This window comes from Larimichthys crocea, chromosome III (genome assembly GCF_000972845.2).
Source record: "Larimichthys crocea isolate SSNF chromosome III, L_crocea_2.0, whole genome shotgun sequence".
Lineage (NCBI taxonomy): Eukaryota > Metazoa > Chordata > Actinopteri > Sciaenidae > Larimichthys > Larimichthys crocea.
The window spans coordinates 27,485,347-27,495,543 of record NC_040013.1 but is presented as its reverse complement, the minus strand read 5'-3'; the positions used below and the strand labels follow the sequence as shown (position 1 = coordinate 27,495,543).

The 10,197-nt window shown below is 38.2% G+C and overlaps 1 protein-coding gene across 9 annotated transcripts in view; it reads left to right on the top strand.

Annotated features, from left to right (window-relative positions):
* pip5k1bb (phosphatidylinositol-4-phosphate 5-kinase, type I, beta b) overlaps nt 1-10,197 on the top strand; it is a 40,902-nt gene that overhangs the window by 3,068 nt on the left and 27,637 nt on the right. For 3 of the 9 annotated variants that reach the window (XM_027277631.1, XM_027277630.1, XM_027277629.1), the window contains exons 6-9: nt 2,053-2,115; nt 2,400-2,449; nt 2,530-2,599; nt 7,975-8,490. The gene's annotated coding sequence lies outside the window, so the exon portion shown is untranslated. Of the gene's footprint in view, nt 1-784; nt 810-891; nt 1,129-1,932; nt 1,963-2,052; nt 2,116-2,399; nt 2,450-2,529; nt 2,600-3,909; nt 4,102-6,007; nt 6,115-6,207; nt 6,256-6,349; nt 6,587-7,085; nt 7,116-7,205; nt 7,269-7,553; nt 7,604-7,683; nt 7,754-7,974; nt 8,496-10,197 lie in introns of those variants that run through there. The other 6 variants (XM_027277633.1, XM_027277634.1, XM_027277635.1 and 3 more) reach the window with 6 other exon arrangements.

Here is a 10,197-nt window from a genome sequence, read left to right as displayed (position 1 = left end):
TAAGGTTTGTGCGATGGGAGCTGAGATAGGTTGCTGGGGCATGTCTATATGTCCTGAATGCAACAACCATGAAATAACTTATTATTTCGCCTATTAACCGGCTTTATGGGTTGTGTTCAGTTAGTTTGTACTCTAGTGCATGGGACGTCTGAGGGTAGAGTATCAACTGTGACTCTATTATTCTGGGTCCTACATTATTATTGTTACTGTTTGGATCTCGGCCCCGTTTCTCCCCAAAGGTTCCCATCGTTGGTATTTATATTTGGATGTGATCCGCCCACCACTGATACCTTCTTGGCGCGCACCGCCTCAAATCTCAAATGAAAAACAAACCGTCGCTGCAGACCCGCATCTGTCTGGGTCAGGTTAACTTTTGTCAGCAAACAACCACAAAAGAGTCTCATGCTATCTATCGAGGCATGCAATCGTTTGGCTGCCCTCCCAACAGAAAGGAGTAATTAGGTTCTGATTTAGTGTTTGATGACAGAAATGTGACAGGATGGAGAAACCATAGAAAATACAGCATAAAGTTTCTGATGTTAATCTGTATCTCCAGAGTTGTGTGTGTGGGGGACTTACAGTATATGTCCCAGTGAACAACAGTGGAACACAGCAGCAGGTTTTGTGATCCAGAAAGCCCTCTCAGTACTGACAACAGCATGGTGGGTTTTCTGTCAATCACCAGCTTTGAACTGTGTCCAAGTTTTAACCATCAGAGACTTCATTTTATTTGCATTTCTTTTGTCTTGACAGTGCTGACTTTATCTCATCTTTTGGGTGCTGTTTTGCTCTCTGCACAGCAAATCAAGGTGTGTCTTCTTTTTTTACAGCACTCCTGATGATAAAAAAAATGTTTGAGATGTTTCATAGATATATTGTATGATGTTACAGGTGGAAGTAGATCTGTGCAGCTGTTTTTCTGCGAGATTCCAGGATGTGCCGACAATGTGAAGCATGTATTTTGCAACGATGAGGATTTCTTCAGTGGTCACATTCCAGACTGCACCGGCCTTCCACCACCAAATACTGTATGCCAGCACGATGGCCGGGCATTTGTTTCCATAGATTCTCCTGGAAATTGTGATTTCGAAGAGATTACAGGCTATATTGTGACCAAAGAATGTACAGGTATTGGTAAATACATTGTGTTTTTTTGTCTTGCAATCATTCACACATTCCTAAAACCAAAATTTTTATGTGATGGCACAGACAATAACAGATTACACAGATTTAGACAGAGTGGTAAATTAGTTTGTGATGATTTGTGTGATGATTAGTTAGTGAGTGATGCAGAACAGTTAGGATGCCATATTAGAAACTAGAATTTCTTATGCAAATCAAATCAAAATCAAATCAATTTTATTTGTATAGCCCAAAGTCACAAAGTACATTTGCCTCAAAGGGCTTTACAATCTGTACAGGGAGTGACACCCTCCGCCTTTAGACCCTCGGTTCTTGCCCACAAAAACCCTTTTAACAGGGAAAAAATGCGGAAGAAACCTCAGGAAGAGCCACAGAGGAGGGATCCCTCTCCCAGGACGGACAGACGTGCAATGTGACCATTTAAGAACTGGGTTGAACTGAACTACAGCAAAGACTTAAAGTTTACCCTGTTAATCTCACAGTTTATTTTCTGCTGCTGTCCTCTCTGCTTCTACTCCTGTATGGCGAGGTGAGGGCGCTGTTTGCTAATAATTTCACAGTGGAGAAATTCAATCCAGCAATACTAAGCACCCTTGATGCCAAACTTCTAGAATTATATTTATTTACTCATTGAAATGAATACATTTTCCTGTATAAACGTGAGATTGTATACAGCTTGTGTAATGCTAATCATTTAAATCTTAGATTTTGGAGTGTCTTTCCTGAAGTTTTTTTTCTGATGCTGTTCTGTATAACACTTTATAACCCTCCTCTTGTTTTCTCAATTAGACAACAGCAGCATTTGTGCTTTTATCAATGGTAAGCTTCTCCTGCAGATACACACACTTTACAATATGCTGCCCACTGTTCTAAATGCCCATTGACTTGAAGTGTTTGTCTTTCCTCCAGGAACTGCATCATCACCCATCCACAAAAGGGATCGTGCAATATCTGGATACATTATTGGTGTTTGTAAGTCCTGAAGACCAGTAAATCTGACACCTTGTCTGCTCATGTCATGTGTGTCTTGCTTCTGGATAAGCAGTGGTGCTAGAATGTACATTTATTCAAATACTGTACAAATTTGAGGTACTTGTGTTTTCCACTTCACTACATTAATTGGGCAATATGTACATTTTACTCCACTGCATTTTTTTGACAGCTTCAAAAGATTCTTCTCTGCACACAAAACAAGTGAAGAAAATAATGCTTTTTGCTAACTCTACTTGCTTTTACTCTGCCAACTTCTTTCTCAGCTTTTGCGCATCAGAGCTGAAATGTTTGTCTGTCAAATACTAACAATCAGGTGAGATCAACATTTTATGATTAGTTGCATTTATTGTGTATGGATACAGTTACCTTAAATATCCATCTCTCTATTCACAGGTGGTTTACTATTTATAGTATGCATATTTCTGTGTTGCTGGACAAAGAAGAAAGACAGAGAGTCAGAGAGGTAATCAACATATAATTTAATATTTTTATTTGCAAAGATTCTTCATTCATATATTGTGATATCATGCTACCAACACCTCATGTTCAATATGAATTTGTCTCAATGACTGATGTATCCCTATAGCCGTATTTAGACCAAAACTTTTCCATTCATCCAGAAAGCAGTGAGAGTCAGCAAAGTAATCAAAACATGAATTTATATTTTTATTTGCAAAGATTCTTCATTCATATATTTAGCTATTGTTATATCGTGCTACCAACATCTCATTAATAAGTGTAAACATACTCATTCTGAGATGATCTTTTACACCTTCAGAGATTCCCTTAATGGTGGTCATGGATTGGAAGATAGCAGCTCTCCTTCTGGACGTGTCCATGGGCCATAAACTCCTGCTGCCTTATCAACATTTGCTGCTATTCATTCCTGTTCTTTTTGAAATGCAGAATGTTGGTAAATAAACATCCAAACACTTTTTTCAACCTGGCTTATACTTTCTAAAGGTAATCTCTCAAAATATGAATCTCTCAAAATATATATAGCCAACATTGAGTGGATGTCTCAGGTGTTGCCTTAGAAAGTTTGTCATTTCATGCCACTGTGTGTCATTTCATGCCTCAAATGTAACTTTTTAAAAAGTCCTCTGTGAAAAATAAAGAAAAATTGTTTTATTAAAGCCATGCAAGGAGGAAAATTAACTTCCCACAAATGGATGCACAAAGTCTGCAAAGTGATTATAAATATCAAGTTAATATGAGCTCTGTCAAGGCAAACATACAAACTAAACTACAGGCTCTATGATGGGTGACACTGGACACAGGGAGGAAGTGAAATGCTCAGGAAGTAATGTTGTTGTTCACCTCACATTTTCTGTTCATGGTGACCTGCATCTAGACTAAGTGTTTATATGAATTTCTACCTTAGTAACTTCTCAGTGATTCTTTGTAAATCCAGAATATAAGGTTCCTCACAGCATTTGATACTCTACCAACTATTGTATAGACATTTCATCTCTTATGCATATTATTTTGGCCAGTGCTGTACTTTACAAATATGCATGTTATGCAAATACGTTTTTCCCACGTAATATTCATATACAAAGCTGCAGTTCAAGTTTCAAGTTAAGTCAAGTAATCACTGTGAACACTCCTGTGCAATGACTTAACTATGCATGTGAGTACACAGACAGGTTCTGTGTATAATAGGTGTGTTTTGAATAGCAACATGTTTGAGAAACCCAACCATTAAAATAGCTGAGAATGGAAACAATTTGCACTGGACTGAACGTGTATCAGATCAGTCTCAAATATAAACAACGACATGATTTGCACAGCAGTGATCGCGATTGTGGAGATATGCTTCAACAACAAGTGACTTTGCAAAAGTAAAAGGTTCAAAGTATGCAACATCCTTGACGCCACAGTTTCGATCCGTCTCATCAGTTTCCTCCTGTCTCTTCTTGAGGAAGGTCTCGCGGTTTTCTACGGACATTTTAGCGGAATTGGGTGAGTTTATGCAAGAATTTCCAGAGATATGTACACCTATATATTTATACATATATTTATAGCAGCATACATTTAATTTCGACATTGTTTTGGAAATGCTTTGCGCTCATGAAGTTATCAGGCACACGTGCATTCAGACAGGAACAGGCTCTGCAGGCAGTGATGAGGTGATGGCGCGGCTGAGGTGGGTTGTTGGGACATGTCTGTCTGTGTGTGCTGAATGTAACAATCAGGAAATAACTTTTTATTTAATATTTTGCCAATTAACCGGCTTTATCGAGGGAGGTGCTCGCTCGTTGGTATCGATATATAAACGGACGACCCCCCCACTCAAATGAATGAACCACTCAGTTGTTCGGAAAGTGACGCAAATCGCCTTAATATTGCAAACAAACGCAGGGGAAATATTATTTTGCGATTTGAATTATTTATGAAGGAGATAGAAGAGAAGAACATCGGTTACTTACAGTCTTTAAACTCTCATAAAGAGTGTAAATAACCGATGTTTTTCTCAACGCAAAATAGCGAAAGCAAAACAACACCTTTTTTTATGTTCTGTGGAAATATACCCCAGGCTCGTCAGCCATAATTACAAAATGAATTAAATAGATTTTTTTTTTTTTGAGCAAGTTGAATATATTTGACTTGGCGTTTCACAAGGCTAAATATAATCCCAGCTTTTCTTGCAATTCATAGGTTCAAAAGTACATGTGCTTTTAATTGGGTTAACTGTATATAAGCTACTCATATAGGTCGAAACAATAGCCTTCTGATCCAGAATATCACCTATAATGAAAATGTAATGTCTGATAGACAAGTCATAACCTCTGTGTGTTTCTCACCATTAAAGGGCATGTTCTCTCCATCAAAACTCTTGTTTTTAAGTTTTTTTTTTTGGGCTGCTTTATGAAATAAAATAAAATAAATAAATCCCCCATCCACCATTGACTGTTCTGTTGTCAGACCTATCAAACCCATACATATATTGCCACCAAATGTAAAAAAAAAATAATATGCAAATGTTGTTCCTTTTAACATTTCCTGTGACAGCTACCTCCTACTTTTCACAGTTTACAGATGGGACTAGTATGTGTAACCAGTCAATTTAGTGCATGTGACACTTTCCTAGTAAAGGTTAACAGGGGGTACTTATCACAGCAGGTGGAAACAAAAACACTACTGTATTTTTGTAATTGCAAATTTACTGTACTACAAACACTACTGTATTTTTGTAATTGCAAATTTACTGTACTACACTACATCCAGCTGTTTCAATAGACATTTGTAAAGTTCATCACTGTGTGTATTGTACTGCATGAATATTTTTTTGTAACTGCACATCTACTTTTTGTAGAATTGCAATACACAGATTGTATGGTCTTGGACATTGTGCTTTCAATTTGTTTACAGTACTAACTGCTCAATAGATTTTGACTGGTTGCAGGTTGACAAAGAACAAGAATTACAGTATCACAGAGACAAAGGACAAGTTTGTGAGATGCAGGGTACAGTTGTGTAAAAATAGGGGTACAAGGAGGAGGAAAGAGCAAAACAGAGTAGTAATTTCTGACCAATTTTAAGCTACTATGATAGAACATGTTTTCATTCATCAAAAGACAATGACGGAAAAATATGGAATTTCTTCTGAGATTGAAAATGGAAAAACTCTAAACTTTTGCCATAAATACAATGTCACCTGTTGGTAAGTGGAGGCAGAGTTTCTTGAAGCATGCAATTGTTTCCTGGTCCCCCCAAGATTGGCTTTATCACCCACACGCACACGCACACGCACACCCACCCACCCACACACACACACACACACACACTTTAACTGATAGAAATACAGTCATTCAGTTTTGAGTTTTGGTTCTGACTCAGTGTTTCTGATGTTAATCTGTATCTCCAGTAGGTGCATGTGTGGGGACTTACAGTATATGTCCCAGTGAACAACAGTGGAACACAGCAGCAGGTTTTGTGATCCAGAAAGCCCTCTCAGTACTGACAACATGCATGGTGGGTTTTCTGTCAATTTACCAGCTTTGAACTGTGTCCAATGTTTAACCATCAGAGACTTCATTTTAATTTGCATTTCTTTTGTCTTGACAGTGCTGACTTTCATCTTGCTGTTGTTTGCTCTCTGCACAACAAAGCAAGGTGTGTCTTCTTTTGTTTACAGCACTCTGATGATTCAATACTCTGATGAAACAATATTTGAGATGTTACATAGATATATTGTATGATGTTACAGGTGGAAGTAGATCTGTGCAGCTGTTTTTCTGCGAGATTCCAGGATGTGCCGACAATGTGAAGCATGTATTTGAGTACGATGAGGATTTCTTCAGTGGTCACATTCCAGACTGCACCGGCCTTCCACCACCAAATACTGTATGCCAGCACGATGGCCGGGCATTTGTTTCCATAGATTCTCCTGGAAATTGTGATTTCGAAGGGATTAAAGGCTATATTGAGACCAAAAAATGTACAGGTATTTACTTTTACTTTCTAAAGCCATAAATATACTATACATTATGGTTTTTGTCTTGCAATCATTCACACATTCCTAAAACTTAGGGTGCCATATTAGAAACTAGAATTTCTTATTCAAATGTGACCATTCAAGAACTGGGTTGAACTGAACTACAGCAAAGACTTAAAGTTTACCCTGTTAATTTCACGGTTTATTTTCTGCTGCTGTCCTCTCTGCTTCTACTCCTGTATGGCGAGGTGAGGGCGCTGTTTGCTAATAATTTCACAGTGGAGAAATTTAATCCAGCAATATTAAGCACCCTTGATGCCAAACTTCTAGATTTATTATTTATTTACTCATTGAAATGAATACATTTTTCTGTCTAAAAGTCAGACTGTATACAGCTTGTGTAATGCTAATCATTTAAATCTTAGATTTTGGAGTGTCTTTCCTGAAGTTTTTTTCTGATGCTGTTCTGTATAACACTTTATAACCCTCCTCTTGTTTTCTCAATTAGACAACAGCAGCATTTGTGCTTTTATCAATGGTAAGCTTCTCCTGCAGATACACACACTTTACAATATGCTGCCCACTGTTCTAAATGCCCATTGACTTGAAGTGTTTGTCTTTCCTCCAGGAACTGCATCATCACCCATCCACAAAAGGGATCGTGCAATATCTGGATACATTATTGGTGTTTGTAAGTCCTGAATACCAGTAAATCTGACACCTTGTCTGCTCATGTCATGTGTGTCTTGCTTCTGGATAAGCAGTGGTGCTAGAATGTACATTTATTCAAATACTGTACAAATTTGAGGTACTTGTATTTTCCACTTCACTACATTTAATTGGGCAATATGTACATTTTACTCCACTGCATTTTTTTGACAGCTTCAAAAGATTCTTCTCTGCACACAAAACAAGTGAAGAAAATAATGCTTTTTGCTAACTCTGCTTGCTTTTACTCTGCCAACTTCTTTCTCAGCTTTTGCGCATCAGAGCTGAAATGTTTGTCTGTCAAATGCTAACAATCAGGTGAGATCAACATTTTATGATTAGTTGCATTTATTGTGTATGGATACAGTTACCTTAAATATCCATCTCTCTATTCACAGGTGGTTTACTATTTATAGTATGCATATTTCTGTGTTGCTGGATAAAGAAGAAAGACAGAGAGTCAGAGAGGTAATCAACATATAATTTTATATTTTTATTTGCAAAGATTCTTCATTCATATTTTGTGATATCATGCTACCAACACCTCATGTTCAATATGAATTTGTCTCAATGACTGATGTATCCCTATAGCCGTATTTAGACCAAAACCTTTCCATCATTCAGAAAGCAGTGAATGGTGTATGTGAATGTAAACATGCTCATTCTGAGATGATGTTTTACACCTTCAGAGATTCCCCTCATGGTGGCTGATTGAAAGATAGCAGCTCTCCTTCTGGACGTGTCCATGGGCCATAAACTCCTGCTGCCTTATCAACATTTGCTGCTAATCAGCTAAAGAGTGGAAATAACCGAGCAACAATCATAGACCATGTTCTTGTCCATGGACTGACAACGTGTACTGTAATTGTAATTGAGAGAAAAAAACAAACTGTTAATATATCTTTCTTGTTGCTGAACAAACTGAAATGTCCTGCAGAGGACAGTATCGAGTAATTTTTGCACTGAATGGCATGGCTGTATGTAAAGAGGCAGGGCAGGGACAGAGAGACAGGGCTTCTTACTGCTCTCAGTGGAGTGACTCCTCAGTTGTACACAGTCGCCCTGTGTTGGAAATACACTGCGTATATTTTTCTCAACCGAATTTGTGAATCTGTTTGGTGATCGACTGCTTGGGCAAAGGGCTTTTCTGTGAGGACTGCAGCAGCCACTGCGAGGAAAAGATTTCAGAAGAAGACGATTGCTTGGTAAGGTTTGTACTAGATAGATTGTGGAGATGTATGTACGAGGTGAACTACACTGACACTTGGACCATTAGCATACATTCATCACGTTTCGTTTTTAAAGTATCTCCAGGTGTTACGACAGGTGAAAACTGCAGGTGCGCTTCAACTTGTTTGTGGTCGGATACAAAGGTGTGATGAGATGAGCATAAGGTTTTTTTTTTTTTTAACCATAATTTTAATGACATGTTTTAGCAACGGTGTGAAATTACATGTAGTAGTGTTTGAGGTGACTTTAATCTTTAAAGTTAATGTTTTCCATATTGTTTTTTTAGTATTATTTACATTTTTTTCTTTTTTTTTTTTTTAGTCGCACAACCAGTTCCGAAGTGTAGCTGCAGGGCAGTCTAATGTTTGCTGTATGCTGTATCAACATTTACTTTTTTTTTTTTTTTTTAATTAATGAGGAAGTTTGTTATGTACGCGTCTGCAACTCGTCTGTCTTGTGCTTTTAGTAAGAAACTGGAAGTCTGTCTGATTGGAAATGAGGCAAGCATGTTGAAGGTTGTGTAACACATAAAGGGGGAGAGGAAAACATGATCATAATGAAAGATTTAAGATGTCTAACACCTGGCATGTTATGAGCTAAGTAAGTTACTGAGAAACTTCTGCAAGTCGTTGACAGAACATGTGTAAGCCAGGTGACAGATTTTCTATATTCCATGCAGCACAGGGCAAGCTTTTCATTTACTGGTGCGACCCTCAGTACCTATCAGATTATCACTGCTCTTTACAGCAAAGTGCTACATTTCTCCTCTTGGTAATTGGCAGCCAGAATGTGACTGTGAAATAGCTTTGCCGGTCCAAAGGAAAAAAGAGATAACTGGTTATCTTGCAAGCTATACTGGGAGATTGGGAAGTGCCCAGTGAGCAGGGAAGCAGCTTTGGCCAACTCAACAACAGCAGTGTCCACTGAATGATCTGGACTTACTTGTTATTATTCAGTGGCAGTTCAATTGTTAAACATGTGTTTGTTTGACTATCTCACTGACAAAATACTGAATATCAATAAACAAAATCAGGTCTGTGTGTCTGAGGGAGAGTTTTGCTTCGTCATAATGAAGGGTGAAACCTGTGTCTTGTTTTGATGTTGTTTCCTCTCTATCGTGAGAAAAGGTCTCTCATCTTAACGCATCAGGTCACAGTGCAGCCTGGTTGTCAAGCCAGCTGACAAATGAGGTGTATCTGCTATGTCCTCAGTCTAATTTATTTTTTGCCAATAAAGCAACATATGTTCAAAATATCTTGTGATTATCACCCATTTTGGGTAAAACTGTGACATACAGATGATTGGATAAAAATAAATAATCATGCAAACCTGACTGATTTCAATCCAGAATTTAAGATAAAGTGTTGCACAGGACCACAACTTCCTGTTTCTTCCTCATTTGACTGGGTGGCAGTGGAAATGGTCCAACTTGGGCCATGTTGGTCAGATTGCCACAGTGGATATTTGAAAGGGAAAACAGCTCATGCAAATCCTCTGCTTTCTCCTTGGGACTATCACCTGAGCTCCTGTGCTATGCGGCCTGCTGCCCTTGCACTGATATGTTGGTTGTCAGAGTGGGCAGCATCTGGGCATTATGTAATATTTTCCATCTGAGTCGCAGGAGAAGTGCCACATCACAGTAGTAGCCAAAACCTTGTCAACACAAATCATATTTATGCCCT